Source organism: Thamnophis sirtalis, unplaced genomic scaffold, assembly GCF_051295495.1.
Source record: "Thamnophis sirtalis isolate CommonGarterSnake01/CBP01778 unplaced genomic scaffold, rThaSir2_p1.2 scaffold_7, whole genome shotgun sequence".
In the NCBI taxonomy this organism is placed as follows: Eukaryota; Metazoa; Chordata; class Lepidosauria; order Squamata; family Natricidae; genus Thamnophis; species Thamnophis sirtalis.
The window spans coordinates 96,220,515-96,244,988 of NW_028261387.1; the positions used below are offsets into that span (position 1 = coordinate 96,220,515).

The following is a 24,474-nucleotide window of genomic DNA, read 5'->3' on the forward strand; positions in this document are numbered from 1 at the left end:
TCCCACTCTTCCTCTCATTGGTGTATTTCAGCTTCTGAGCAAACTCCAATCTATGCTGATGGTATTTATGCTTCCATATCCATAGAAAGTTTTTATTTTCCACTTTCATAACATACAATCACATGTATACTATTACATAGCCAGTATCCTATTGTATTAAGTAGCAATTACATCAGTTCCTCTTGTCATCAACGCCCAGAAGATAAAAGCCCATTATTAGCTCTTCTGCTCTCCATACACCTCTTTCTTCTACTCTCTCCTACCTCCTTTCTTCCCTCCATCATCCTTTCCTACTCTACTTCCCCTTCCTTTCTCCTTCTCCTCTCTCTTCATTCCACTCCTCCTTCTCATCTTCCTCCCTTACCCTCTCTCCTATCCCTCTCTTCCTATCTTTCTTCTCTGTTTCCCACTCTTCCTCTCATTCACTTGGTGTATTTCAGCTTCTGAGCAAACTCCATTCTATGTTGATGGTATTTATGCTTCCATATCAATATACTTAACATATCTTAGTTTTAAAGAAAAAATAAGAGAAGACAGTATACATGTGCAATCATATTACTTTAAAATCTAACACCCCTCGTCAAGCCTAATATTCATCCCTCCCTCCCCCCAACCCCCCCCCCAGCCTTCCCTCCCCCGACTTCCCAGAACCCATACACGGTATAAATCTTTAACAAAAACAGTCTAAAATACATTTGAAAAAAGAATAGAAAATTGATAACATCTTTAAATTAAACCAAAGGTGCTTTTTTCAAGAGGCAACCGGACTTTCTTGTTTTTTTCCCTTTGAAGACATTTCACTTCTTATCCAAGAAGCTTCTTCAGCTCTGACTGGATGGTGGGGAAGGGAAGGATTTATGCTCCTTGCAGACAGCTGGACATTTGCATCCTTTTGGAGGGTCGTTGAGGCCACTTGGAGGTCTACCTGTGTCCTCAGGGTCACCTGAGTGGTGCAAATGGTTCCTGTAGTCTGCAATTTTTCCCCCTCTGGAAATCCATTCCTAATCCCACCCCATTCCAAGGGTCTTCATCCCAAATTGCATAGCTAAAAGTCTGTAGAGATTCTCCGTCATCCAGGTCACAGTTGTCCCAAAGGGGCTTTTATTCAAGAGGTTGCTGGACTTTCTTGTTTTTTCATTTGAAAACGTTTCTCTCCTCATCCCAGAAGCTTCTTCAGCTCTGACTGGATGGAGGGGAATGGAAGGATTTATGCTCCTTGCAGACAGCTGGACATTTGCATCCTTTTGGAGGGTCGTTGAGGCCACCTGGAGGTTTTGTCTGTGTCCTCAGGGTCACCTGAGTGGTGCAAATGGTTCCTGTAGCCTGCAGTTTTTCCCCTCTGGAGATCCATTCCTACCCCCAAGCCATTCCAAGGATGCCAGTGACCAGCCGTCTGCAAGGAGTGTAATTTCCTTCCCTTCTCCACTATCCAGTCGGAGCGGAAGAAGCTTCTTGGGTGAGAAGTAAAACGGCTTCAAAAGAAAAAGAAAGGAAGTCCAGTTGCCTCTTGAAAAACCTTTGGGACAATCAGGACCACCTGGATGATGACGGAGAATCTCTATAAACTTTTACCTGTGCAATTTGGATGAAGACCCTTGGAATGGGGTGGGAGCACCCGGCCAAGATCTCTGTGGAACAGAAGCTCTGGAAGAGGAGGGGGAACTGGCTGGCTAAAGAGCCCCCCCCCCAAAAAAAAACAGCCTGGCCTCGGCAGTCCTTTCCATGCCCAGCCCCAGACAAACAAGCCCCCCCCCGCAATCCTCCATTGGAGGGACCCCTTTGGATCCATATTGGGGGGGCGGGGAGGAGGGTCTCTGGGCAGCCTAATTGCCTCTCCCGCCTTCCGGAAGAGAGAAGTCCCACCCTCGCTTTTCCCAGAGGTTCGTTTACTGCGTTTCTCTTGATTTGCAATGAAGGTTTCGGGCTGAAAAAGAGGAGAGAAAAAAACGGAGGAAGGGAAAGAAAGGAAGGGGTTCAGGGGATGAGGGGGGGGGAGGGGGGCTGCATGTGCACATAGGAGGGGAGGGGGCAGATGGATGGTTTGCAAAGGGGAGCATTTGTAGCTCAGGGTGGAAACGAGGGGTCCCGGATGCACTCTTGAGCTTGGGGGTTTTCTTGCAGGCGTTTCGTTACCATGCTAGGTAACATCATCAGTGCTAGGAGGGGGGGGGTTGCAGAGAGGAGGACTGTGGGGTCGTTGGGGCTCTCTGAGCTTGGCTGTTTTCTTGCAGACCTTTCGTGACCCAACTAGGTAACATCATCAGCTAGAAGGGAGGGGGTTGCAGAGAGAAGGAGGAGGAGGAGGATTGAGGAGGATTAAAATCAGTGGAAGAGAAGTTTCTTCCAGAAGTTGTGGGGGCTCCATCCCTGGAGGTTTTTAAGAAGAGACTGGACAGTCGCTTGTCTGAAATGGTATAGGATCTCCTGCTTGAGCAGGGGGCTGGACTAGAAGACCTCCAAGGCCCCTTCCAACTCTGCTATTCTGTTGTTCTTTCATTTGTGACGGGCTCTGCTGATCTGGTTTTGTTCAGAAGCTTGAGACTTTGGGGTGGTGGGATTCGGAATAGCAGCCCCCCCCTCAACCTCCTGGATGCGCCCCCCCCCCCCCCTTAGCCACCACTCAGGGATTCTGCTCAGCAGAGCCAGGCAGGGTTGCAGAGACTCTAAATTGGATTGATCTCGACTCCCCCGGCTGTAAAGCAGAATACGGATCCCTCCTTTGGTGCCTGGCATCGGCTCAATCCTTGACCCATCGGCTCTTCTGCCTCCACGCCCCTCTTTTAATGGCCATCGGCCCAGAGGGGAGGGGGGGCAGAGGGGAAGCAGCCACAGAAGGTTGTTGGGGGCTCAAGGAACAACCCCCCCCAAAAGCACAGCTACCCACATCTCCCAAGAAAGCCACGGAGGGTTTTCACAGGAAGGAAGGAAGGAAGGAAGGAAAGAATGTTTTTAATGTAGAAAGAAGGAAAATACTGAGTGGGAAGGAAGGAAGGAATGTTTTAATGTAGAAAGAAGGAACATGAGTGAGAAGGAAGGAAGGAAGGAAGGAAGGAAGGAAGGAAGGAAGGAAGGAAGGAAGGAAGGAAGGAAGGAAGACAGGAAGGAAGGAAGACTGGAAGGAAGGAAGACTGGAAGGAAGGAAGGAAGGAAGACTGGAAGGAAGGAAGGAAGGAAGACTGGAAGGAAGACTGGAAGGAAGGAAGGAAGGAAGGAAGGAAGGAAGGAAGGAAGGAAGGAAGGAGGGAGGGAGGGAAGACAGGAAGGAAGGAAGACTGGAAGGAAGGAAGGAAGGAAGACTGGAAAGAAGGAAGGAAGGAGGGAGGGAAGACAGGAAGGAAGGAAGACTGGAAGGAAGGAAGGAAGGAAGACTGGAAGGAAGGAAGGAGGGAAGACAGGAAGGAAGGAAGACTGGAAGGAAGGAAGGAAGGAAGACAGGAAGGAAGACTGGAAGGAAGGAAGGAAGGAAGGAAGGAAGGAAGGAAGGAGGGAGGGAGGGAGGGAAGACAGGAAGGAAGGAAGACTGGAAGGAAGGAAGGAAGGAAGACTGGAAAGAAGGAAGGAAGGAGGGAGGGAAGACAGGAAGGAAGGAAGACAGGAAGGAAGGAAGGAAGGAAGGAAGACTGGAAGGAAGGAAGGAAGGAGCGAGCAGCTAGAAAGAGAGGAGGGGAGGGAAGAGACTTCTCTTAACAAACTCGGAAGAGGCAGCAGCCGAAGGAAGAGGCTGGGCTGCCTGCCCTCCATGCCAATCGGTGCCCTGGTGCCCCACTCCTCCCTTTGTTCTCGCTGGGGGTGGCAGGAGAGGTGGAGGGCAGAGGTTTCCTCCCTCCTTCCTGCCAGATGAAAGTGGTTGTCCCTGGGACAAGAGGTCTCTCCTCAGCCTTCCCTTGCCAGCCATGAAAACGAGGCCCCTCCCTGCCTGCCCTTCCCTTCCCCCCCCACTTGGAGGGAGGGGGCACAGCCTCAACTGGAGATCAATGGGGGTGGGGTGGGCTACGGAGAGGTCTCTCTCTCTCTAGAGAGGGGCTCAACCAAGGAGGGGAGGGGGAGAGCAGCCACGATGGGCACCCCTCAGAGGGTCCGAGGTGAGGGGCCTCCCTGGTGGGGCAACTCAGGTAAGGATCATGGCCGTTTCCTGGCTGCTCCCCAAAGACCCCGTGGCAGAAGAGTTGGGAGGGGCCTTGGAGGTCTTCTAGCCCAACCCCCTCCCCATGACAGGACCAAATGGCTGTCCAGTCTCTTCTTGAAAGCCTCCAGGGATGGATTTCTTACAAATCTTCTTCAGAGGTATATTTTGGCCTCAGCCCCCCCAATTCCCTAGGATCTATGACCGATCCCCTGCTGTTTTTTATGCACACTGAGAGCTTCTGCACCAGGCACAAATCCCTTGCGTGTCCCATCACACTCGGCCAATAAAGTATTTATTCTATTCTATTCTCCTTCCTCCTTTCCTTATTCTATTCTGTTCCACTGCATTTTCCATTCCATTTCTGCATTCCTTATTCATTGCATTCCACATTTTCTATTCTGTTTTGTGGGGTTCTGGGCTATTCTATTCCTATCACCATCTTCACTGCTCTTCTCTGCCCTCTTTCTAGAACAGTGTTTCTCAACGTTGGCAACTTGAAGATGTCCGGACTTCAACTCCCAGAATTCCCCAGCCAGCGAATACTGGAAGACTGCTATCCTGTCTCCCCTGGTCCTTCTCTTCATTAAAATAGACACCCCCAATTCCTGCAACCGTTCTTCATATGTTTTAGCCTTTTATCACCTCTGTTGCTCTTCTCTGCACTCTTTCTAGAGTCTCCACATCTTTTTTTACATCGAGATGACCCTGTAAGCCGCTCAGAGTTGCCTTGAATTGCGACATATAAATTTAATAATCTTTTTTTTTAAAAAAAAAGAATCCCCCCCCCCCCCCGCTTATTTCCAAGCTCCAAGATTGATGGCCGTTTTGAGAGAAACCCTCGTTTCCACCTGCCGGTTTTTCCTGCCGATGCTCTAAGCCGGAGGAGCGCTTCCTCCCTCTGGATCTTGCCTCCTGCGTGAGGCCAATGCATATTGCGAAGCGTGACACATGTCTGATTAATTGAATAAACCCACTTTGCTCCCACTGCCTTGTCGCTTGCAAAATTCATCTCCGGTGTAAAATGCTGACCGGATGAGGAGCTTTCACTCCTGGAGCAGGGAAACAAAAAAAAAAACACCCTCCGAGAATTTGGAGGGAGGGAGGGACTATTATAGGGAGCGCTCGCCTTACGGCCACAATGGACCCCCCCCAAAAATTTCCGTCGCTAAGTGAGGCAGTTTTGTGAAGTGAGTTTTGCCCAAGTATTTATGCCACGGTTTGTTTAAGCCAGTGTTTCTCAACCTTGGCAACTTGAAGATGTCCGGACTTCAACTCCCAGAATTCCCCAGCCAGCATTCCCTTGGCACCTCGCTCCATGACGTTGGGGAGGCTGGGGAGCCGGTGTGTGTGTGTGTGTGTGTGACTTTGAACACTGAAGAGCCAGGGGTCTGCGGGTGGGGAGAGGACAAGGGTGCCACCTCCACTCATGGCAAAGCTGGTTACAGGAGACACCCACCCATCTCTGCCAGCCAGGCTCTGAATGAAGGGAGGCAGGGGGGAGGGGGCTGCTCTATTGTTCCTCTGGATTGGACCATGCCCCCCTGTCTGCTCCACGGACACCCCTGTGAAGAAAAGGGTGGGGGGGGGAGGAAGTGTGGGGTGGGAGAAGCCTTCCCCCCTCCCTCTTGAAATGGCCTGGCTTTGCTGTGAAGGCCACCGATGATGCTCCCACCATGGAGGGGGGGGGGAGGAGGCAGGGGGAGGGAGGAAGCAGAGCAGAGGCCCAGAGGGACCAAAGGCTCAGGAAAAATGGGGTAGGGGGGCCAGCTGACCAACCAGGAAGCAAGGACACAATCCCTCAGGAGCAGCAAGGAAGCCGCCAGGGGAAGCCGCCTACTGTGCTGTGGGGGGTGGGCAAGAAGGAGTGCAGGCAAAGAGGGAGGGGAGTGGGTGAAAACCTTCCCTGGGCAGGGAGGGAAAGGGGGCCAGCTTTGAGTGATTCCAAGAGAATGAAATGTTGGGGAAGTTGTGGTTGCTGCTGCTGCTTTGCTCACGCGATCTCAATCTTCCCTGACAGTTTCCCAGCCACTCTTGCAATCCCTCACTTCCTTCTCCACTTTACCTGCCTGCAGGAAGGGAAGGGGAGAAGAGGGCAGGGGAGGGCGTGGGGTAGGATGTAAGGTGGGTAGGTAGGAAAGAAGGAAGGGATGAGAATGGAAGGAAGGAAGGAGAAAGAGGGAGGGAGTAAGAATGGAGGGGGAGGGAGGGACAAAGGAAGAGAAAGGAAGGAGAGAGGGAAGAGTAAGAATGGAAGGAAGGAGAGACGGAGGGAGGGAGGGAAGGAAGAGGAGGGAAGGAAGGAAGGGGGAGGGAGGGAGGAAGCAAGCAGAAGGAAGGAGAGAGGAAAGGAGGGAGGAGGAAGAATGGAAAGAAGGAGAGAGGGAGGAAGGAAAAATTGAAAGAAGGAAGGGAAGGGATGGAAGAAGGGAGGGAGGATTTCTGACGCTTCCTGCCAGTTTCCCCCAGAGAAACTCAATGGGAAGCCGGGAGGATGGGGAAGCCCCTCCTCTGCTTTTCTGCCCACCTGTGGTCATCCGCCCCCCCTCTTTCAGGTAGGGAGATGCCTCTGCAATCCCAGGGGGGGGGGCAGGTTGCCTGCTTCTTCCCTTCTTCTAATTAGGCCGAGGAGGCTTTCTTGGTGAGCTTCCTCTGCCTTCCTCAGATGCAGGGAGCATTACTGATATGCATTAAGTATGTAATTCCTAAGTAGATTTGCTAAGTACGGTTAATAAGCAGACATTTGTGGGAACCGGCTGCAGGATTACAGATAGAAATTACCGATAGAGGTTTAAGAGGGAGAAATCAATGCAGATTTATAGAAATAAGCATGCAAATCTGTTTTATAGAGAAACATTAGCAGGAATCTAAGCCGTAATACTCCCCGTTCCTGCGGTGGGAAGCCTGCTTGGGGGGGGAACGTTCCCAGAGAAACACCCCCCCCAGAAGATCCTTCCCCTCCCCATCTATGGGGGTGGGGGGGAGAGGAAAATAGTAGCTCCTGCAGGGCTTCAAAACCCGCAAGCAAAATATGACAGTAAGAGGCTAATCCCAAGGCATCTGCCAGGGAGAGCAAAAATGGCAGAATAACCGGGTTAGAAGGGACTTCTAGTCCGACCCCCTGCTCAAGCAGGAGCGCCTAGCCTAGGCCAGGCTCTGAGGAGGGCTCTGGGTCGGAGGCAGAGAGGGGGCCAGGGCCGTAGGCCAGTTCTCAGCTGCCTTCAGAGTCAGACATCAATGGGGCCTGTTCCCAGTGTGTGCATGCGCAGAGTTGCCAGATGTAGGGATGAGCTAAAGAACAGGGCTCGACTTGGGAGTGAGGTCACAGGTGGACGGTGAATGGCCCCTCCCAGAGGGAATAAAAGAGGAGCGAAAGGGGAGTGGAGTTTGCAGGAGACCATGAGTTCACTTAATTGGTTCGTGACTCTCCAAGATTCCTGGCCAGGTTTTGCAGAGATCGGCCTCCAAGCCAGATAAGGTCTGTGACCATAAATCCTCCCTCGAAAGACTTTGATGGAGGTGAAGGAGCAGAATTCAGAGTCAATGAATCCAAGGGGGTGGGGGGGTGGGGACCAGGAGTTGGCTTCCTGCTCTTGGGAAGCCTCGCTCAGAACACCCTCCAGTCTCTTTTTAAAAAGGAACTTCTAGTCCTCAACAACCTCTCTCGTTGAGGCCATTTTATCTGCAGAAAGTCCCCTCGGAGAAAATTAGGGTGGGGCCGGCGGAGAGTCCTGGATGCGAAGGCTGCTCCACACGGCACAAGGACAAAACCGTGTGGCCGCTGCCTGCTTTCGTTTTCTTCCCCCCCCCCCCCGGTCAGAACGTGAGTTAGGACCGTTTTTCACACTTGCGACCTTTGCGTCATCCCCAGGGGCACCTGGTCAAAATTCAGAGCCTTGGCAACTGACTCCTATTTATGACGGCTGCTGTGTCCCCTTTCGCGACCTTCTGACGAGAGAAGTCAACGGAGAAGGCAGATTCAGAAGTCAACGGAGTTAGGCAGACCCTAACCCTAACCCTAACCCTGAGTCCCCTTCGGGGGGAAATGGAGGCATATAAATACAATAAACTGAACTGATTCACTTAATGACCGAGTGACCGACTTACCAACTGCAGCGATTCACTTAGCAACGGAAGCAAGAAAGGGCGCAAAACAGGGCAAGACTCCCTCAACAAATGTCTCGCTCAGCAGCAGAGACCCTGGGCTCCATCGTGGTCATACGCGAGGACTGCCCGTACAATGGGGAGACCCTTGGGGGACGTCCTCAAGCGTCGCTCTCCAAAACGGATGGGTGCGAATGGATCCATATGGGAAGAATTCAATCAGCTACTCTATTGCTGTTGCCTATAATACAGGAATCTTCCCGGACTGAAGAAGAGCCAATGGCAGCCAAAGGGGCGTTTCCCCTCTTGTGGCTACGCAAGGATTCCAGGCTAATTCCTCCCTTGACTCCTTCCCCCTGCCGTGGCCAGTTTCTCTCCAACATAAAGCATTTTGTTTTCTGGGAGACGGGAGGCAAATAAATTCAACAAACAAGAAATAAACAATCACGCTGGCTGGTATTCTTGTGTCTGCCTTGGCATCCTTTCCTATCTCCATGCCAGCAGCGCTGAAAGTCGCCCACCTAGAAAGTCCTCCTTCCATTCTTCCTCCCTCCCTCCTTTCTTCCTTCTTTCCATTTTTCCTTCCCTCCCTCCTTCTCTCCTTCCCTGGTCCCTCCCTCCTCTCCATTCTTCCTCCCTCCCTCCTTTCTTCCTTCTTTCCATTTTTCCTTCCCTCCCTCCCTCCTTCTCTCCTTCCCTGGTCCCTCCCTCCCCTCCATTCTTCCTCCCTCCTTTCTTCCTTCTTTCCATTTTTCCTTCCCTCCCTCCCTCCTTCTCTCCTTCCCTGGTCCCTCCCTCCCCTCCATTCTTCCTCCCTCCCTCCTTTATTCCTTCTTTTCATTTTTCCTTCCCTCCCTCCCTCCTTCTCTCCTTCCCTGGTCCCTCCCTCCTCTCCATTCTGTCTCCCTCCTTTCTTCCTTCTTTCCATTTTTCCTTCCCTCCCTCCCTCCTTCTCTCCTTCCCTGGTCCCTCCCTTCCCTCCTCTCCATTCTGTCTCCCTCCTTTCTTCCTTCTTTCCATTTTTCCTTCCCTCCCTCCCTCCCTCCTTCTCTCTTTCCCTGGTCCCTCCCTCCTCTCCATTCTGTCTCCCTCCCTCCTTTCTTCCTTCTTTCCATTTTTTCCTTCCCTCCCTCCCTCCTTCTCTCCTTCCCTGGTCCCTCCCTCCCTCCCCTCCATTCTTCCTCCCTCTTCCCTTCCTTCCTTCCATCCATTCTTCCTTCTTTTTCTATCCTACCCCCTCCCCTGCACTCTGCTCCCTGCCTTCCCTGAATTATCACTCGGGCACAACTGCACAATACACGGAAGTGAGGAGAACAGCCCTGAAATAGCGCCAATGAGTGCCAGCCCCCCCTTCTCCCCCCCTCCCGACACGAGGCCTCTTGCAAGTGTCACAAGGAACCGAACATTAGGAGACACAGTTTCTGCTCTGCGTAAACAGGCGCCGGCTGGAAAGCGCATGTAGGCAGTGTGTGTTTAAACAGCTGGTGGAGACTAGGAGGCCGAGATCAAAGTCAACTTAATCGCTTTTAGCCTCCCGCCTGGCAAATATTTGTCCAGTTGAGCACAACTGCATGTACCCACTTGGCTTGGAGGCGGCTCCTTTCCAACCCGGGGGGAATGGCTTTGACTGTCAAGCGAAGCATGTGGGCAACAAGGGGCAGTGCAGGCGGGAGCCCTGGGTGGCCGCAGGGACTCTGCTAACCCGTGGGGGTCAAGTAGATTGGGCACATGAGATGATATGCCTTTCGCAGAACGTTTCGTCCCAGGGAAGGAATCTGGGATTGCCTCTTCTGTTTCCCCATCTCTGAAGGAAGGGAGGATGTTCAGGCCTGCAGCCCTCTTTCCTTTTGGGTCTTTGGCCTGCCACACTGTCTATTCTTCTGCTATTTTCTATGGTGGGGAAATGGGATTGTGGGGGATTGTACGGAGTTAGACGATAGGCAGCCATAACAACATTCTTTCTAGAAAGCCAAGGTCATCCTTTGTCTTTGCATCTCTGCACCTGACCGGAACTGGGTGGGTATACACTGTCTTTGTGGCAGTGGGAGATTGGACCATGGGATGGACTGGTGGGTGTGGGGGCAAGATCTTTAATTTATAACTGGGTGGGGGTAAATCGGGAAGCTTTGTTATTTGTTCCCACAACTCCTTGCAGCACTGATGGTGTTACCTACCCTGTTTCCCCCAAAATAAGGCCTGGATAATAAGCCCCCCCCCCCGAAAATATTGCAACACAGCAGCAGCCGTGAGGTGGCCACGCTCGCCACTTCCTGCACCTCAAAATAATAAGACCTCCCCGAAAATAAGGCCAAGCGCTTATTCCGGGGGTCAAAAGAAAATAAGACCCTGTCTTATTTTCGGGGAAACGCGGTAATTGGGTAATGGGATTTCTGCAAGAAAACGAGCAAGCTGAGAGAGCACCAAGGACCCCACAGTCCTCTTCTTCCTCCTCCTCTTCCCCTCTCCTCCTCCCCCCTCTCCTTCTCCTCCTCTCCACAAACCCTACTCCCTTCTAGCACTGATGATGTTACCTAGCTGGGTCACGAAATGTCCGCAAGGAAATCACCACACCCCCTCCTCCTCCTCCTCTCCGTCCCCCCCTCTCCTCCTCTTTTCTTCTCCACTCCAGAAACTCCCCTCCCTTCCAGCTCTGATGATGTCACCTACTTCGGTAATGAAATGTCTGCAAGAAAACCGCCAAAATCACCAAGAGAGCATCAGGAGGTCTTCGAGGTGCCACTGATCCAATCCCAGCCCCCCCCCCCCCCCCCGTGATGAGAAAGCAGGCTGGCTCCGGGAGGCTTCCCTGCCCCCTCTTAAGTCCCAGGTTTGCCTGGGTGACTCCGGCGGCCCTCCCCTTCCCAGCGGCAGCAGCCCAGCCGGGGAAACTGAGGCGGCCTCCGGGCTGCAGACGCAGGTAAATAATCTCCGGTTGCACAAACAAAATCAGAAAGTGACACAAAGCCCTGGCAACATTGCCAACCCACACTGGGGCTGCAAGGGGAGATAACGGCGATAATTAAAGCGGTGGTGCACCAGGCGAGCCGGCGGCTTTGTCTGCCCGAGAACAAGGAGGGGGTGGGTGAGCAGCCCCTTTCTCTTTCCTGCCACCTTGGACAGCCTGGCTCCCTGCAGGAGGATGATGGGGCTTGGGGGGGCGGCAGAAGAGGGAGGACAGGCAGACAGGCCCGTCTGGGGGTGCCCTTTGAGGTTGTGTGTCCAGCTCTGTTGTACCAAGCAAGGAGAAAATGTGTAGCTCGGGGTTGTTAAGGGAGGGTCCTTTGTGCTCTCTGAGTTTGGGGGGGGGGTTTCTGTAGATGTTTCATGACCCAAAATAGGGAACATCATCAGTGATAGAAGGGAGGGTGGGTTTAACAGGAGGAGGAAAAGGGGAAGGAAAAAAGGGGGAGGAGAAGGAGGAAGAAAAAATGGAGGAAGAGGAGGAGGAAAAGGGGAAAGGAGGAAGAGGAGGAAGAAGAAAAGGAGGAAGAAAAAATGGAGGAAGAGGAGGAGGAAAAAGGGGAAGGAGGAAGAGGAGGAAGAAGAAAAGGAGGAAGAGGAGGAGGAAAAAGGGGAAGGAGGAGGAGGAGGAGGAAGAAGAAAAGGAGGAAGGAAAAAGGAGGAGGAGGAGAACTGGAGGGTCCTTGGTGCTCTCTGAGCTTGGTTGTTTCCTTGCAGACGTTTCATGACCCAACTGGGTAACATCATCAGGGCTAGAAGGGAAGAGGGGTTTGGGGAGAGGAGGAAGAGGACCGAGGATGACTTGCTACTTCCTGAGCTTACTTCTTTCCTTGCAGATGTGGCCCAAACTCTCTTCCCAGCCCCCTCCCCTTCTGCACCCCCATAACCTGTCGGTCACCACCTGTCCTTCCCTTCGCTCCCCCTCATTTAATCATCTTGTCATTTATAGGTTTTGTACAACATAAAATCAATACTGGTTGGCAGTCGCTGATGGGGTGTGTGTGTGTGTGTGTGTGTGTGTGTGTGTGTGTGTCAGAAGACACACAATTGTCCTGCACAATTTACAGCTGTGGGAAGTGCTGGCCATACAGATGTGCTCCGCCCTTCGGAGAATTTGAAAAGGGGGGGGATTTGGAAGAAGTCCTGCACAAAAATCTCTACTTTTTTATCCCCCTTGTTTTACTTTTTAAGTCACCCAAGGTGGGAAAAACACCCTTCAATACTTCCTCCTCCTCTATTCTCCCCACAACGCACCAGGTGGGTTGGAAAGAGAGAAAGGGACTGGCCCAAAGTTGCTGGCTTTCATGCCTAAGGCAGAACTAGAACTCCCAGCCCCCTGGTGACTGGCCCAAAGTCACCCAGCCGGCTCCTGTGCCTGAGACAGAACTAGAACTCCCTGTCTCCTAGCGACTGGCCCAAATCACGCAGCTGGCCTTCATGTCTAAGGCAGAACTAGAACTCCCAGCCCCCTGGTGACTGGCCCAAAGTCACCCAGCCGGCTCCTGTGCCTGAGACAGAACTAGAACTCACTGTCTCCTAGCGACTGGCCCAAATCACGCAGCTGGCCTTCATGTCTAAGGTGGGACTAGAACTCCCAGCCCCCTGGTGACTGGCCCAAAGGCACCTAGCCTGCTTTCCTGCCTAAGGCAGGAATAGAACTCTCAGTCTCCTGGTTCCTAGGCCAGCACCTTAGCCACTACCCCAAACTGGCTCTCATCCAATACTGGCTCTTATCCTGGGCAAACCGAAGGCAGAGCCCCCCCAAAACCTGCTCACAGAGGAGAAGGACTCCTGAACAGATGCACCACCTCAGCCATGGGGCACCGCCACGAGGCCCTAGGCGCCACCGAGTCAGGCCACAGATTCCTAACGCCTAGGAGTAACTCTGGGAGGGATCTTGGAGTCTTAGTGGACAGCCAGCTAAATAGGAGCCAGCCGTGTGCAGCAGCTGCCAAAAAAGCCAATGAAATCCTCAGTTGCATTAACAGAGGGATACAATCAAGATCAAGGGAGGCACTAACACCACTCTATAAATCCTTAGTAAGGCCACACCTAGAGTCCTGCATCCAGTTTTGGTCACCCACATTATAAAAAAGATGTGGAGACTCTAGAAAGAGTGCAGAGAAGAGCAACCAGGAGGATGAGGGGACTGGAGGCTCAAACATAACAATGAATGGTTGCAGGAACTGGGCCTGGCTAGTCTAGGGAAGAGAAGGACCAGGGGAGACAGGAGAGCATCTTCCAATATTGGAGGGGCTGCCCCAGAGAGGAGGAAGGGGGTCAAGCTATACTCCAAAGCCCCTGAAGGCCAGACAAGGAAGAATGGATGGAAGCTGACCAAGGAGAGATTCAACTTGTAAACAAGGAGGAATTTCCCGACAGTGAGGACAATCAACCCATGGAAGAGAAGTTGCCTTCGGAAGTTGTGGCTTTATCTCTGGAAGCTTTCAAGAGGAGACTGGACTGCCATCTGTCAGAAATGGAGTAGGATCTCCTGCTAGAGTAGGGGGTTGGACTAGATGACCTTCAAGGTCCCTTCCAACTTTGTTAATCTGAATGTATCTAAGATGATCAAAGGCCTGGAGGCTAAAACATACGAAGAACGGTTGCAAGAACCGGGCCTGGCTATCTAGGGAAGAGAAAGACCAGGGGAGACAGGAGAGCATCTTCCAATCTTTGAGGGGCTGCCCCAAAGAAGAGGGGGGGGGGAGTAAAGAATGAACTCTTAGGCAAGAAAAACCCAAAGTCCACATATCGACTGGGTGAAACCAGGCTTAATAGCAGTGACTGTGAAAGGGATCTTGGAGTCTTAGTGGACAACCAGCTAAATAGGAGCCAGCCGTGTGCAGCGGCAGCCGAAAAAGCCAACGCAATCCTCAGTTGCATTAACAGAGGGATACAATCAAGATCAAGGGAGGCACTAACACCACTCTATAAAGCCTTAGTAAGGCCACACCTAGATTACTGCATCCAGGTTTGGTCCCCACACTATAAAAAAGATTTGGAGACTCTAGAAAGAGGGCAGAGGAGAACAACAAAGAGGATTAGTGGGCTCGAGACTAAAACACACGATGAACAGTTGCAGGAACTGGGCCTGGCTGGTCTAGGGAAGAGAAGGACTAAGGGAGGCATGAGAGCATCTTCCAATATTGGAGGGGCTGCCACAGAGAGGAGGAAGGGGGTCAAGCTATTTTCCAAAGCACCTGAAGGCCAGACAGGGAATAATGGATGGAAACTGACCCAAGGAGAGATTCAACCTGGAATGAAGGAGAAATTTCCTGAGGACAATTCACCAGTGGAACAGCTTGACACCAGACGTTGTGGGTGCTCCATCACTTATGATGAGACTTTCAAGAAGAGACTGGACTGCCATCGGTCAGAAATGGTGTAGGGTCTCTTGCTTGGTGGGGGGTTGGACTAGATGACCTACAAGGTCCCTTCCAACTCTGTTAATCTGTATCTATCTACCTTTTCTGCCCAAGACGCGCCAGAGATGTGGGGCTTCACGGAAGGAGTTCTTCCGACTCTCCTTCTACGACTCATTAACTCCCCCGTCGTAGGAGAGTCGGAAGAAATCCTTTGCTGAAATCCAACGATACCCATTCTTAGCTACTTAAATTATTTAAGGGTATAAAACAAACAAAAGGAACCCCCCACCGGTGCGCATTTTAACGGAAGGCATCTTTTAAAAACCAGAGATTTGAATGTATGACTCTAATAGCCCAACCTTACGTGAAATTCCCAGGGTCTCCGAACAGAGGGGCACCCGAGGGGATCCCACCTGTAGATGGGGGCCAGGTGGGTTTCTGGATCTGACCCCTGCTTCACAGCTGGGAATCGATTTATCCAGCCCTGAATGGATCTCGAGTGAAGGGGTGCCCAGCAATGGATCACACTGTCAAACTACAAGGCTTTGGCCCAAAATGCCTCCATTTAGAACAGTGTTTCTCAACCTTGGTGACTTTAAGTCCTGTGGACTTCAACTCCCAGAATCCCCAGCCAGCTCTGCTGGCTGGGGGATTCTGGAAGTTGAAGTCCACAGGACTTAAAGTCGCCAAGGTTGAGAAACACTGATTTAGAACAATTCTCAAACATTTCAGGGCTGCCATTGGTCTCCGGGAGAGAAACACGACCCAAATCAACTTCTTCTGGCTGCCCCACAAGTTGCCCCAGAAAGGGACACCTCCGTCACGCTGCCAAAGGTAACTACAAAGGTTGTTTCCTAGGACAGAAAGTGCCACAGGAGGAGGAGAATTGCCAATTTTTCATTTTTACCAGCCTTGCCTGCTATAATACTCTCCTTTTTTACTGAGATCTCCTTAGTGAGGAGCAGGGATGAGCAGGAAAAGATAAACAGCTTTGGAGAAACAGGAAACCCCCCCCACCCCTAATAATTTCTGCACACAATCTAAACTACCAAAGCATTACGAGGTATATTTGAGAAAGTTTATGTCTCTGGAGATTCTCCATCATCCAGGTCACGATTGTCCCCAAAGTCCTTTTCTCAAAAGGCAACTGGACTTCGTTTTTCCTTGAGGACCTTTCCCTTCTCATCCCAGAAGCTTCTTCAGTTCAAAGAATCAACATTGGATGCATCCATGCATTCATCCATCTGATAATGGCCATCCATCCATCCATCCATCCATCCATCCAATGGTCTACTATCCATCCATTCGATAATGGTTTACCACCCACCCACCCATCTGATAATGGTCTCCCTACCATCCATGCACCCATCCACCCAATAATGGTCTACCATCCTCCCACCGCTCCCTCCCCTCCACCCATCTAACAATCCATCCATCTGTCTGCCTGCTATTCATCCAATAATATCAATCTATCCATCCTTTTATCTGATAATGGTCACCTACCATCCATGCACTCATCCACCCATAATGGTCTACTATTCCTTCATCTACCTCTCCATTCAACACTCCATCCATCTGCTGTTACTCCTCCAGTAATATCTGTCTATGTATTAATCCATCCATCCATCCACCCACCCACCCAATAATGGTCTACCATTCCTTCATCTATCCCTCCATCTGCCTGTTATTCATCCAGTAATATCTGTCTATGTATCAATCCATCCATCCATCCATCCATCCATCCATCCATCCATCCATCCATCCATCCCTCCCTCCCTCCATCCATCCATCCATCCATCCATCCACCCACCCACCCACCCAATAATGGTCTACCATTCCTTCATCTACCCCTCCATCTGCCTGTTATTCATCCAGTAATATCTGTCTATGTATCAATCCATCCATCCATCCATCCATCCATCCCTCCCTCCCTCCATCCATCCATCCATCCATCCGCCCACCCAATAATGGTCTACCATTCCTTCATCTATCCCTCCATCTGCCTGTTATTCATCCACTAATATCTGTCTATGTATCAATCCATCCATCCATCCATCCACCCACCCAATAATGGTCTACCATTCCTTCATCTACCCCTCCATTTGCCTGTTATTCATCCAGTAATATCTGTGTATCCATCCATCCATCCACCCACCCACCCACCCACCCACCCACCCATCCAATAATGGTCTACCATTCCTCCCTCCCTCCACCCATCCAACAATATCCATCCACCTCCTTATCTACAGGGATGCCACCTCCTCCCTGGGCATCTATCTGTGTGCTCAGCCTTGTTTCCAACTCAAGAAAGAGTCCAGCTAGGCTCTATTCTTGGATGTGGGAGCAGAATGGTAGCCTACGAAGCTCTGTGTTGTGCAGAACCTGTCCAGTTCACCCATGAGCAATGAGGGGGGGGGAAACATTCGATTAGGGTCCGAAGGGAGCTGCCCACTCCCCTCCGAGGGCAGAAGATCCCCCAAAGCAGCCCATCCCTTCCCAGGAGCCCATCCTGAGAGGCAGCTGTTGGTGGCTGCGCAGTCCATGGTTTTGGATCGCTCTGATAGCCAAGCCATCGTTACGGGAAATTAGCAGCCCTTATTTATGTCCTTTTATTTTTATGCCTTCTGCTTTTACAGTCCATAACACCAAAGGCCCAACGTCTGGAAGCAGCGTGTACATTAAAAGGTTATTAGCACATCCGTATTTTTTTTTTAAAACTCTTACATACTTTTCCTCTGAAAATGCCTAGTTAACTTTGCTTAGTGATATCCTGCCTTTGACCCAATTCCCTTAACAAGGTTTATTTTTGAAAAACAAAGACGATAATCTGAAATCAAAGACTCATTAGAGCTCTGCAGAATTGGAATTGAGGGAGGGGGGGGGGAGATCCCAGGCCAATATCTCAGCGGGGGCTTCCGGGTTGCAAGCCTGCAGCGCCTGTCTTAAGGGGAGGGGGCGATCCAGGCGCCCAATTCCCCACCCCTTGCAGGTTCCTGGTTGGGTTGTGGGGAGAGGTTGACCTCTGGGTCGCTTTGATGTGGGGTGTTATCTCTCCTGTGTGGATGGATGGATGGGAGGGGAGAATGGAAGGAAGTAGGGAGGAAGGGATGAATGAAGAGAGAGAATGGAGGGAGGGAGAATGGAAGGAAGGGAAGAGAGGGAGAAAGGAAAAATGGAGAGGAGGGAAGGATGAAGGAAGGAAAATGGGAGAGCAGGAGGGAGTATGGAGGAAGGCGGAGAATGGAAGGAAGGAGGGAGGAAGGGATGAATGAAGAGAGGGAGAGAGAGGAGGGAGGGAGAATGGAAGGAAGGGAGGAGAGGGAGAAAGGAAAAATGGAGAGGAGGGAAGGATGAAGGAAGGAAAATGGGAGAGCGGGAGGGAGTATGGAGGAGGGAGGAGAATGGAAGGAAGGAGGGAGGAAGGGATGAATGAAGAGAGGGAGAGAGAGGAGGGAGGGAGAATGGAAGGAAGGGAAGAGAGGGAGAAAGGAAAAATGGAGAGGAGGGAAGGATGAAGGAAGGAAAATGGGAGAGCGGGAGGGAGTATGGAGGAGGGAGGAGAATGGAAGGAAGGAGGGAGGAAGGGATGAATGAAGAGAGGGAGAGAGAGGAGGGAGGGAGAATGGAAGGAAGGCAAGAGAGGGAGAAAGGAAAAATGGAAAGGAGGGAAGGATGAAGGAAGGAAAATGGGAGAGCGGGAGGGAGTATGGAGGAGGGCGGAGAATGGAAGGAAGGAGGGAGGGAGAAAGAAAGTGGAAGGAAAGGGAGGGAGGGAGGGGAGGAGGAGAAAGAAAGAGGAAGGAAGGAAAGTGGGAGAATGGAGGGAAGGAAAATGGAAGGAGGGAGGGAGGGAGAATGGATGGAAGGAAGGAAACTGGCTTAGATAGCAGAGGCCAAATCAGGGGGTTTCCTTGACCCCCACCTGAAGGGGTCTCTGGGAGCAACCTAATCATCAAAAGACACATGTATTTTAATCATTTAACAACAGGGTCGCTGACTTTTATCAACCATGGCGATTTGCTTAACAACTGGGGCGAGAAAGGTCATCAAACGGGGCACAACCCACGTAACCACCATCTCGTTGAGCCATGGAAATTTGGGGGCTCAATGGCAGTCGTACATTGAGGACTACCTGTCCACCCAAAAGGTCAGCCCCTCCCCCCAGGGTCAGGTGTCCGTTTCCCCGGCCAAAGAGCTGGAAGCGGAAGCGACGGAGACAGCCGAGAGGGCCTGGTGGAGCCATAAATCAGGTCCGGCCATCATATGGCGGAGGTGACTAGATATCCCTGGCCGGGGGGGGGGGGGGGCACACACACGGGGCTGCTTGGAGGGAAGATAACGTCTCCACCTGCAGAATTGCTCTAATTAAAACGAGCAATTCAAAGGGGGGGGGGGAATGAGAACTTATCTCTGCGCGGTCCTGCTTGGTGGGAGAAAACAACGGAGAGCTCATTAGGATGTGAAAAGGGCCAAGAGGAAAAAAATAAATAAATACATTTTTTTTTAGTTATTCAGGTTTGTGTTTCCCATCGTTCCTCAAAAAAACCCGCGGCCTGATTTTAAAGCAGAGCATGAGAGCTTTCCGAAGCTCCAGTGGTGAGGACAGAAAGTCCCAGGCAAAGTGAGGTCAGGGAAGGGCTGGAGGAGGAAGCGAGGCTTGTTGGCTCTTCCTTCCCTTTTTTCCTTCCTTTCTTCCTTTCTTCCTTGCTTCTTTCCATTCCTTCCTTTCCTTCCCGTCCTTCCATCCCTTCCTTTCCTTTCCTTTCCTTCCTTCCTTCCTTCCTTCCTTCCTTCCTTCCTTCCTTCCTTCCTTCCTTCCTTCCTTCCTTCCTTCCTTCCTTCCAAGCAGAGCATCTGGCCTATTTTCTAAACCTTTGTTGGGATTACCACAAAGAAGAGGGAGTCAAGTTATTCTCCAAGGCATCTGAGGGCAGAACAAGAAGCAATGGGTGGAAACTAAGCTAGGAGAGAAGCAACTTAGAACCGAGGAGAAATTTCCTGACAGTGAGAACAATTCATCAGTGGAACAGAAGTTGCCTCCAGAGGTTGTGAATGCCCCAACACTGGAAGTCTTTAAGAAGATGCTGGATAGCCATTTGTCTGAAACGTGTAGGGTTTCCTGCCTAGACAGGGGGTTAGACTAGAAGACCTCCAAGGTCCTTTCCAACTCTGCTATTGTATTGTAAACTCTCTTTCATAATTCAGGCCGCATCTGCTGAGATCCCATCTTTTCTTTGAACATGCAAATTGTCCCATTATTCGCTTTACCGTCTGCTCTCTCCAAACCCACTTGCTTTTTCTCTCTTTCCCAGCCTTCTCCATGACCTGCCGAAGAGCAAGCATTTCAACTGTCTTGTTCCTTGTCGCTTTTTGTACTCTTTCAGCTGGAAATCTGCCAAACGCTTTCCCTCGGCAAATGGTTCCCTGCAGCTGTTGAGTTCGCTCTTGCTACCTTTCCCTCCGCGTAAGGAAAGAATCAGTGCCTTTCTTCCAGCCACCCGCTGCGGACGCAGCCCCCACAAACACACATCAAGGATGTGGCACAACTGCAGGAGCTAACGTTCCCACTGCAGAAGTTCCCACTTCTCTAGATACACCGTCTACACCTGCAGCCTAGCCAGCCTTTCAATGTTCCCGTCCCGGGCTTTGGAGGCTGCCGGGAAAGGGACATTTGCTGCAAGATTCCCAGTTAATTTGAGTCCCTGTTTCTCTTCGTTTTAGTTCCTGGGACAGTTCCTGTTAAATTTAACATTTATGCTCTTTTTTTATATTCCTGATTTTATCATGCTGCGAACTGCCCAGTTGATTTGGATAGGGATATACACTATATTGCCGCAATAGCAATAGCAGTTAGACTTATCTACCGCTTCATAGGGCTTTCAGCCATCTCTAAGCGGTTTACAGAGTCAGCATATCGCCCCCAACAACAATCCGGGTCCTCATTTTACCCACCTCGGAAGGACGGAAGGCCGAGTCAACCCTGAGCCGGTGAGATTTGAACCGCTGAACTGCAGAACTGCAGTCAGCTGAAGTGGCCAGCAGTGCTGCATTTAACCACTGCGCCACCTCGGCTCTCTTCCTCCCTTCCTCTTATTCCTTTCTCATTCCCTTCTCATTTCCTCCTTCCCTCCTCCCTCCCTTCCTTTTCTTCTTTCTTTCAGCCTTCCTGTGACTTTCTCTCTCTTTCTCTTTCTCTCCCTCTCTCCCTCTCTCTTCACCCCAACACTTCCACTACACACACAATAGCAATAGCAATAGCAGTTAGACTTATATACCGCTTCATAGGGCTTTCAGCCCTCTCTAAGCGGTTTACAGAGTCAGCGTATCGCCCCCAACAACAATCTGGGTCCTCATTTCACCCACCTCGGAAGGATGGAAGGCTGAGTCAACCTTGAGCCGGTGAGATTTGAACAGCCGAACTGCAGATAACAGTCAGCTGAAGTGGCCTACAGTGCTGCACTCTAACCACTGCGCCACCTCGGCTCTATAATATTATATTCCTGATTTTATCATGCTGCGAACCGCCCAGTTGATTTGGATAGGGATATGCACTATATTGCCAAAAGTATTCGCTCACAACTGATTCTGATTATGCGGACGGGCGAGCGAATACTTTTGGCAATGTAGTGCATAAAGGCGGCATGCAATCGACCAATCGATTAATCAACCCATCAAATGGGGCAGCCCACCTGCAGGCAGGCGACTTCTGAAGTTGCACTGTTTGCTAACAGATCACTGGATCAATTCTGAAGGGCTGGTTATCCCCTTCAAAGTCTTTTGGAGCCCAGCACTGCGATGTACGAGGAAACAACTGGCCAACGTTGATTCTGTCCACGCAGTCAGGCCATTTGGAGAAGATCCCCTGCAGATCTGGGGGAGGGGAGGTGCCAAGTAACAAATTCCATCCATCCAAGGAATCATGGATGGAAACTGACCAAGGAGAGATTCAACCTGGAATGAAGGAGGAACTTTCTGACAGTGAGAACCATCAACCCATGGAAGAGAAGTTGCCTTCGGAAGTTGTGCGAGCTTCATCCCTGGAGGCTTTCAAGAAGAGACTGGACTGCCATCGGTCAGAAATGGAGTAGGATCTCCTGCTTGAGTGGGGGGTTGGACTAGATGACCTTCAAGGTCCCTTCCAACTCTGTTAATCTGAATCTATCTAAGATGATCAAAAGCCTGGAGGCTAAAACACACAAAGAACGGTTGCAGGAACTGGGCCTGGCTAGTCTAGGGAAGAGAAGGACCAGGGGAGACAGGAGAGCATCTTCCAATATTTGAGGGGCTGCCCCAGAGAGGAGGAAGGGGGGTCAAGCTATTTTCTGAAGCACCCGAAGGCCAGACAAGGAAGAATGGATGGAAACTAATCAAGGAGAGATTCAACCTGGAAATAAGGAGGAGTTTTCTGTCAAGTGAGAACGATCAATTCATGAAACTGAAGTTGCCTTCGGAAGTTGTGGCTTTATCTCTGGAGGCTTTCAAGAAGAGACTGGACTTCCCTCTATCAGAAATGATGTAAGGTCTCCTGCTTGGGTGGGGGAGAACGGACTAGAAGACCTCCAAGGTCCCTTTCAACTCTGTTAACCTGTTAATAAATCTTCTGCATGGTTTTTCTTTTTTTTTAATGGAAAATTCCTACTTACGAGAGAGTCCCTACTCCACAAGTATTTCTACAACAGGCCAAAACAGAAGTGGGCATTTGGCTGTGAGGCTAAGCAAACAGCGATTTTGCACCGGCTGGTTTTTTTAACGTTGATTTCTACTATTAGTGCGCTTTCGATGCATATTTTGGTTCTCTCCTGCGTGGAGTCCACTAGGGCAGACTATATAATCGTAGTAGGAAGAAATAAGTATTTTCTTCACTTTCCCTCCTTTTAATACTAACATTTAGAGCTGGGACTCCAACTCTGGCAACTCCAAGACTTGTGGACTTCAACGCCCAGAATTCAATGCTGGCTGGGGAATTCTGGGAGTTGAAGTCCGCAAGTCTCAAAGCTGGAGACTCTTTGAACATTTCATTTCACTTCCACACATATCACATTCATTCCCATAGAAACCTGTATTTTTTTCCCATCATTCTTTCAAAAGTGGGTTTTAATCCCTTATTTGAAACTCCGTTGCTCCTCCGAAAACTTCTTGTTTAGTTCTTTTTACTTACTTCCAAAGTATTTTTTTTTAAATTTCCACCAGAACTGTTCTGCATTTTGTTTGCATCTCTTAATCTTATTCCTTACTTCGTTTCGACAACACTGATCTTTCTCTCTCTGTTTCTGGCTCCCTCTCATTCTGCGGACTGCATTCCTCCCTCATCTACATTTGTTCCTCCTTTCCTCCTTCCACCGAGAATCCTTTTCACATGCTTTTTCTCATTAGCGAATTCCACATATTGCTGTGTCATTGGAAGCATAATTCTTTCCTCTCCCTATCAAACTGCTCGCACCGTCTCTTTTCCTCAAGACCTCGTTCCTCTGAATCCTGACAGGAGATTAATATTTCTTCTGCCTTCGAGACTCACGCGGTGAGGACTCTCTTTTGCAATTGGATTTTCTTGGGTTCCCCCACCTGAAAACGTTTGGATTCTCATCCAGGAAGCTTCCTTGGCTCTAACTTCTTGGATGAGAAGTGAAACATTTTCAAAGGGGAAAAAAAAAAGGCAAATCGAATCGACTTTTGGAAAATCACCTCACTGGAAACGGCTTCTGGCGTTCGTGCTTGAGGTGGGGGAAAAAAAATGAAACTTTGATTTTGGGTTTTACCGATTAGATAGATTTGTCGTTATTCTATTATTATGAAAAAGTAAAGAGTCGAAGATAGATTTTAACGCCTTATTTTACTGCACAAAAGGAGTCGGAAGTCAATGCCTTTTCTTTTTTTTTCTTTTTCCCTTTTTCCCTTTCCTAATTTCCCTAATATTTGCTTTTGTATCCTTTTCGTATGTCATATTATGAATTAATAAAACCACAAATACTGACTTTTGGAAAAGCACCTTCTGTGATCAACTGTGATCTGGGTGATGGAGAATCTCCACGGACATTCACCCTGGAATAGTTTTGCACGCTGACGATTACGGCTACGTTCGTTCCTCAGAAATCTCAGTCGTAAATTCGTCACACTGACCACAACTTCAGAAATAGCAACAGCCTTTAGACTTACATACCACTTCACAGTGCTTTTACAGCCCTCTCTAAGTGATTTACAGAGTCAGCCTCTTGACCCCCCAACAATCTGGGTCCTTGTTTTACCCACCTCGGAAGAAGGGAAGGCTGAGTCAACCTTGAGGTGAGAATCGAACTCCTGGCAGTCAGCAGAATTAGCCTGCAATACTGCATATTAGCCACCATGACAAGGAAGGAAGGAAGGAAGGAAGGAAGGAAGGAAGGAAGGAAGGAAGGAAGGAAGGAAGGAAGGAAGGAAGGAAGGAATAGCAATAGCACTTAGACTTATATGCCATTTCACAGTCCTTCCCAGCCCTCTCTAAGCGTTTTGCAGAGTCAGCCTCTTCCCCCCCCAACAATCCGGGTCCTCATTTGACCCACCTCGGAAGGACGGGAGGCTGAGTCAACCTTGAGCCGGTCAGGATCGAACTGCTGGCAGTTGGCAGAATTAGCCTGCAACACTGCCTTCTAACCACTGTGCACCACAGAAGGAAGGAAGGAAGGAAGGAAGGAAGGAAGGAAGGAAGGAAGGAAAATAGCAATTGCCCTTAGACTTATATGCAGCTTTATGGTGCTATTACAGCCCTTTCTAAGCGATTTACAGAATCAGCCTCTTCCCCCCAACAATCTCAGTTCTTATTTGACCCACCTTGGAAGGATGGGAGGCTGAGTCAACCTTAAGCCGGTCAGGATTGAACTGCTGGCAGTTGGCAGAATTAGCCTGCAACACTGCTTTCTAACCACTGTGCATCATATGGATGGA

The 24,474-nt window shown here is 50.3% G+C and overlaps 1 protein-coding gene across 1 annotated transcript in view; it reads right to left on the bottom strand.

Annotated features, from left to right (window-relative positions):
* Positions 1-24,474, bottom strand: part of CTNNBL1 (catenin beta like 1) — a 94,995-nt gene that overhangs the window by 17,402 nt on the left and 53,119 nt on the right. The window lies entirely within an intron of this gene.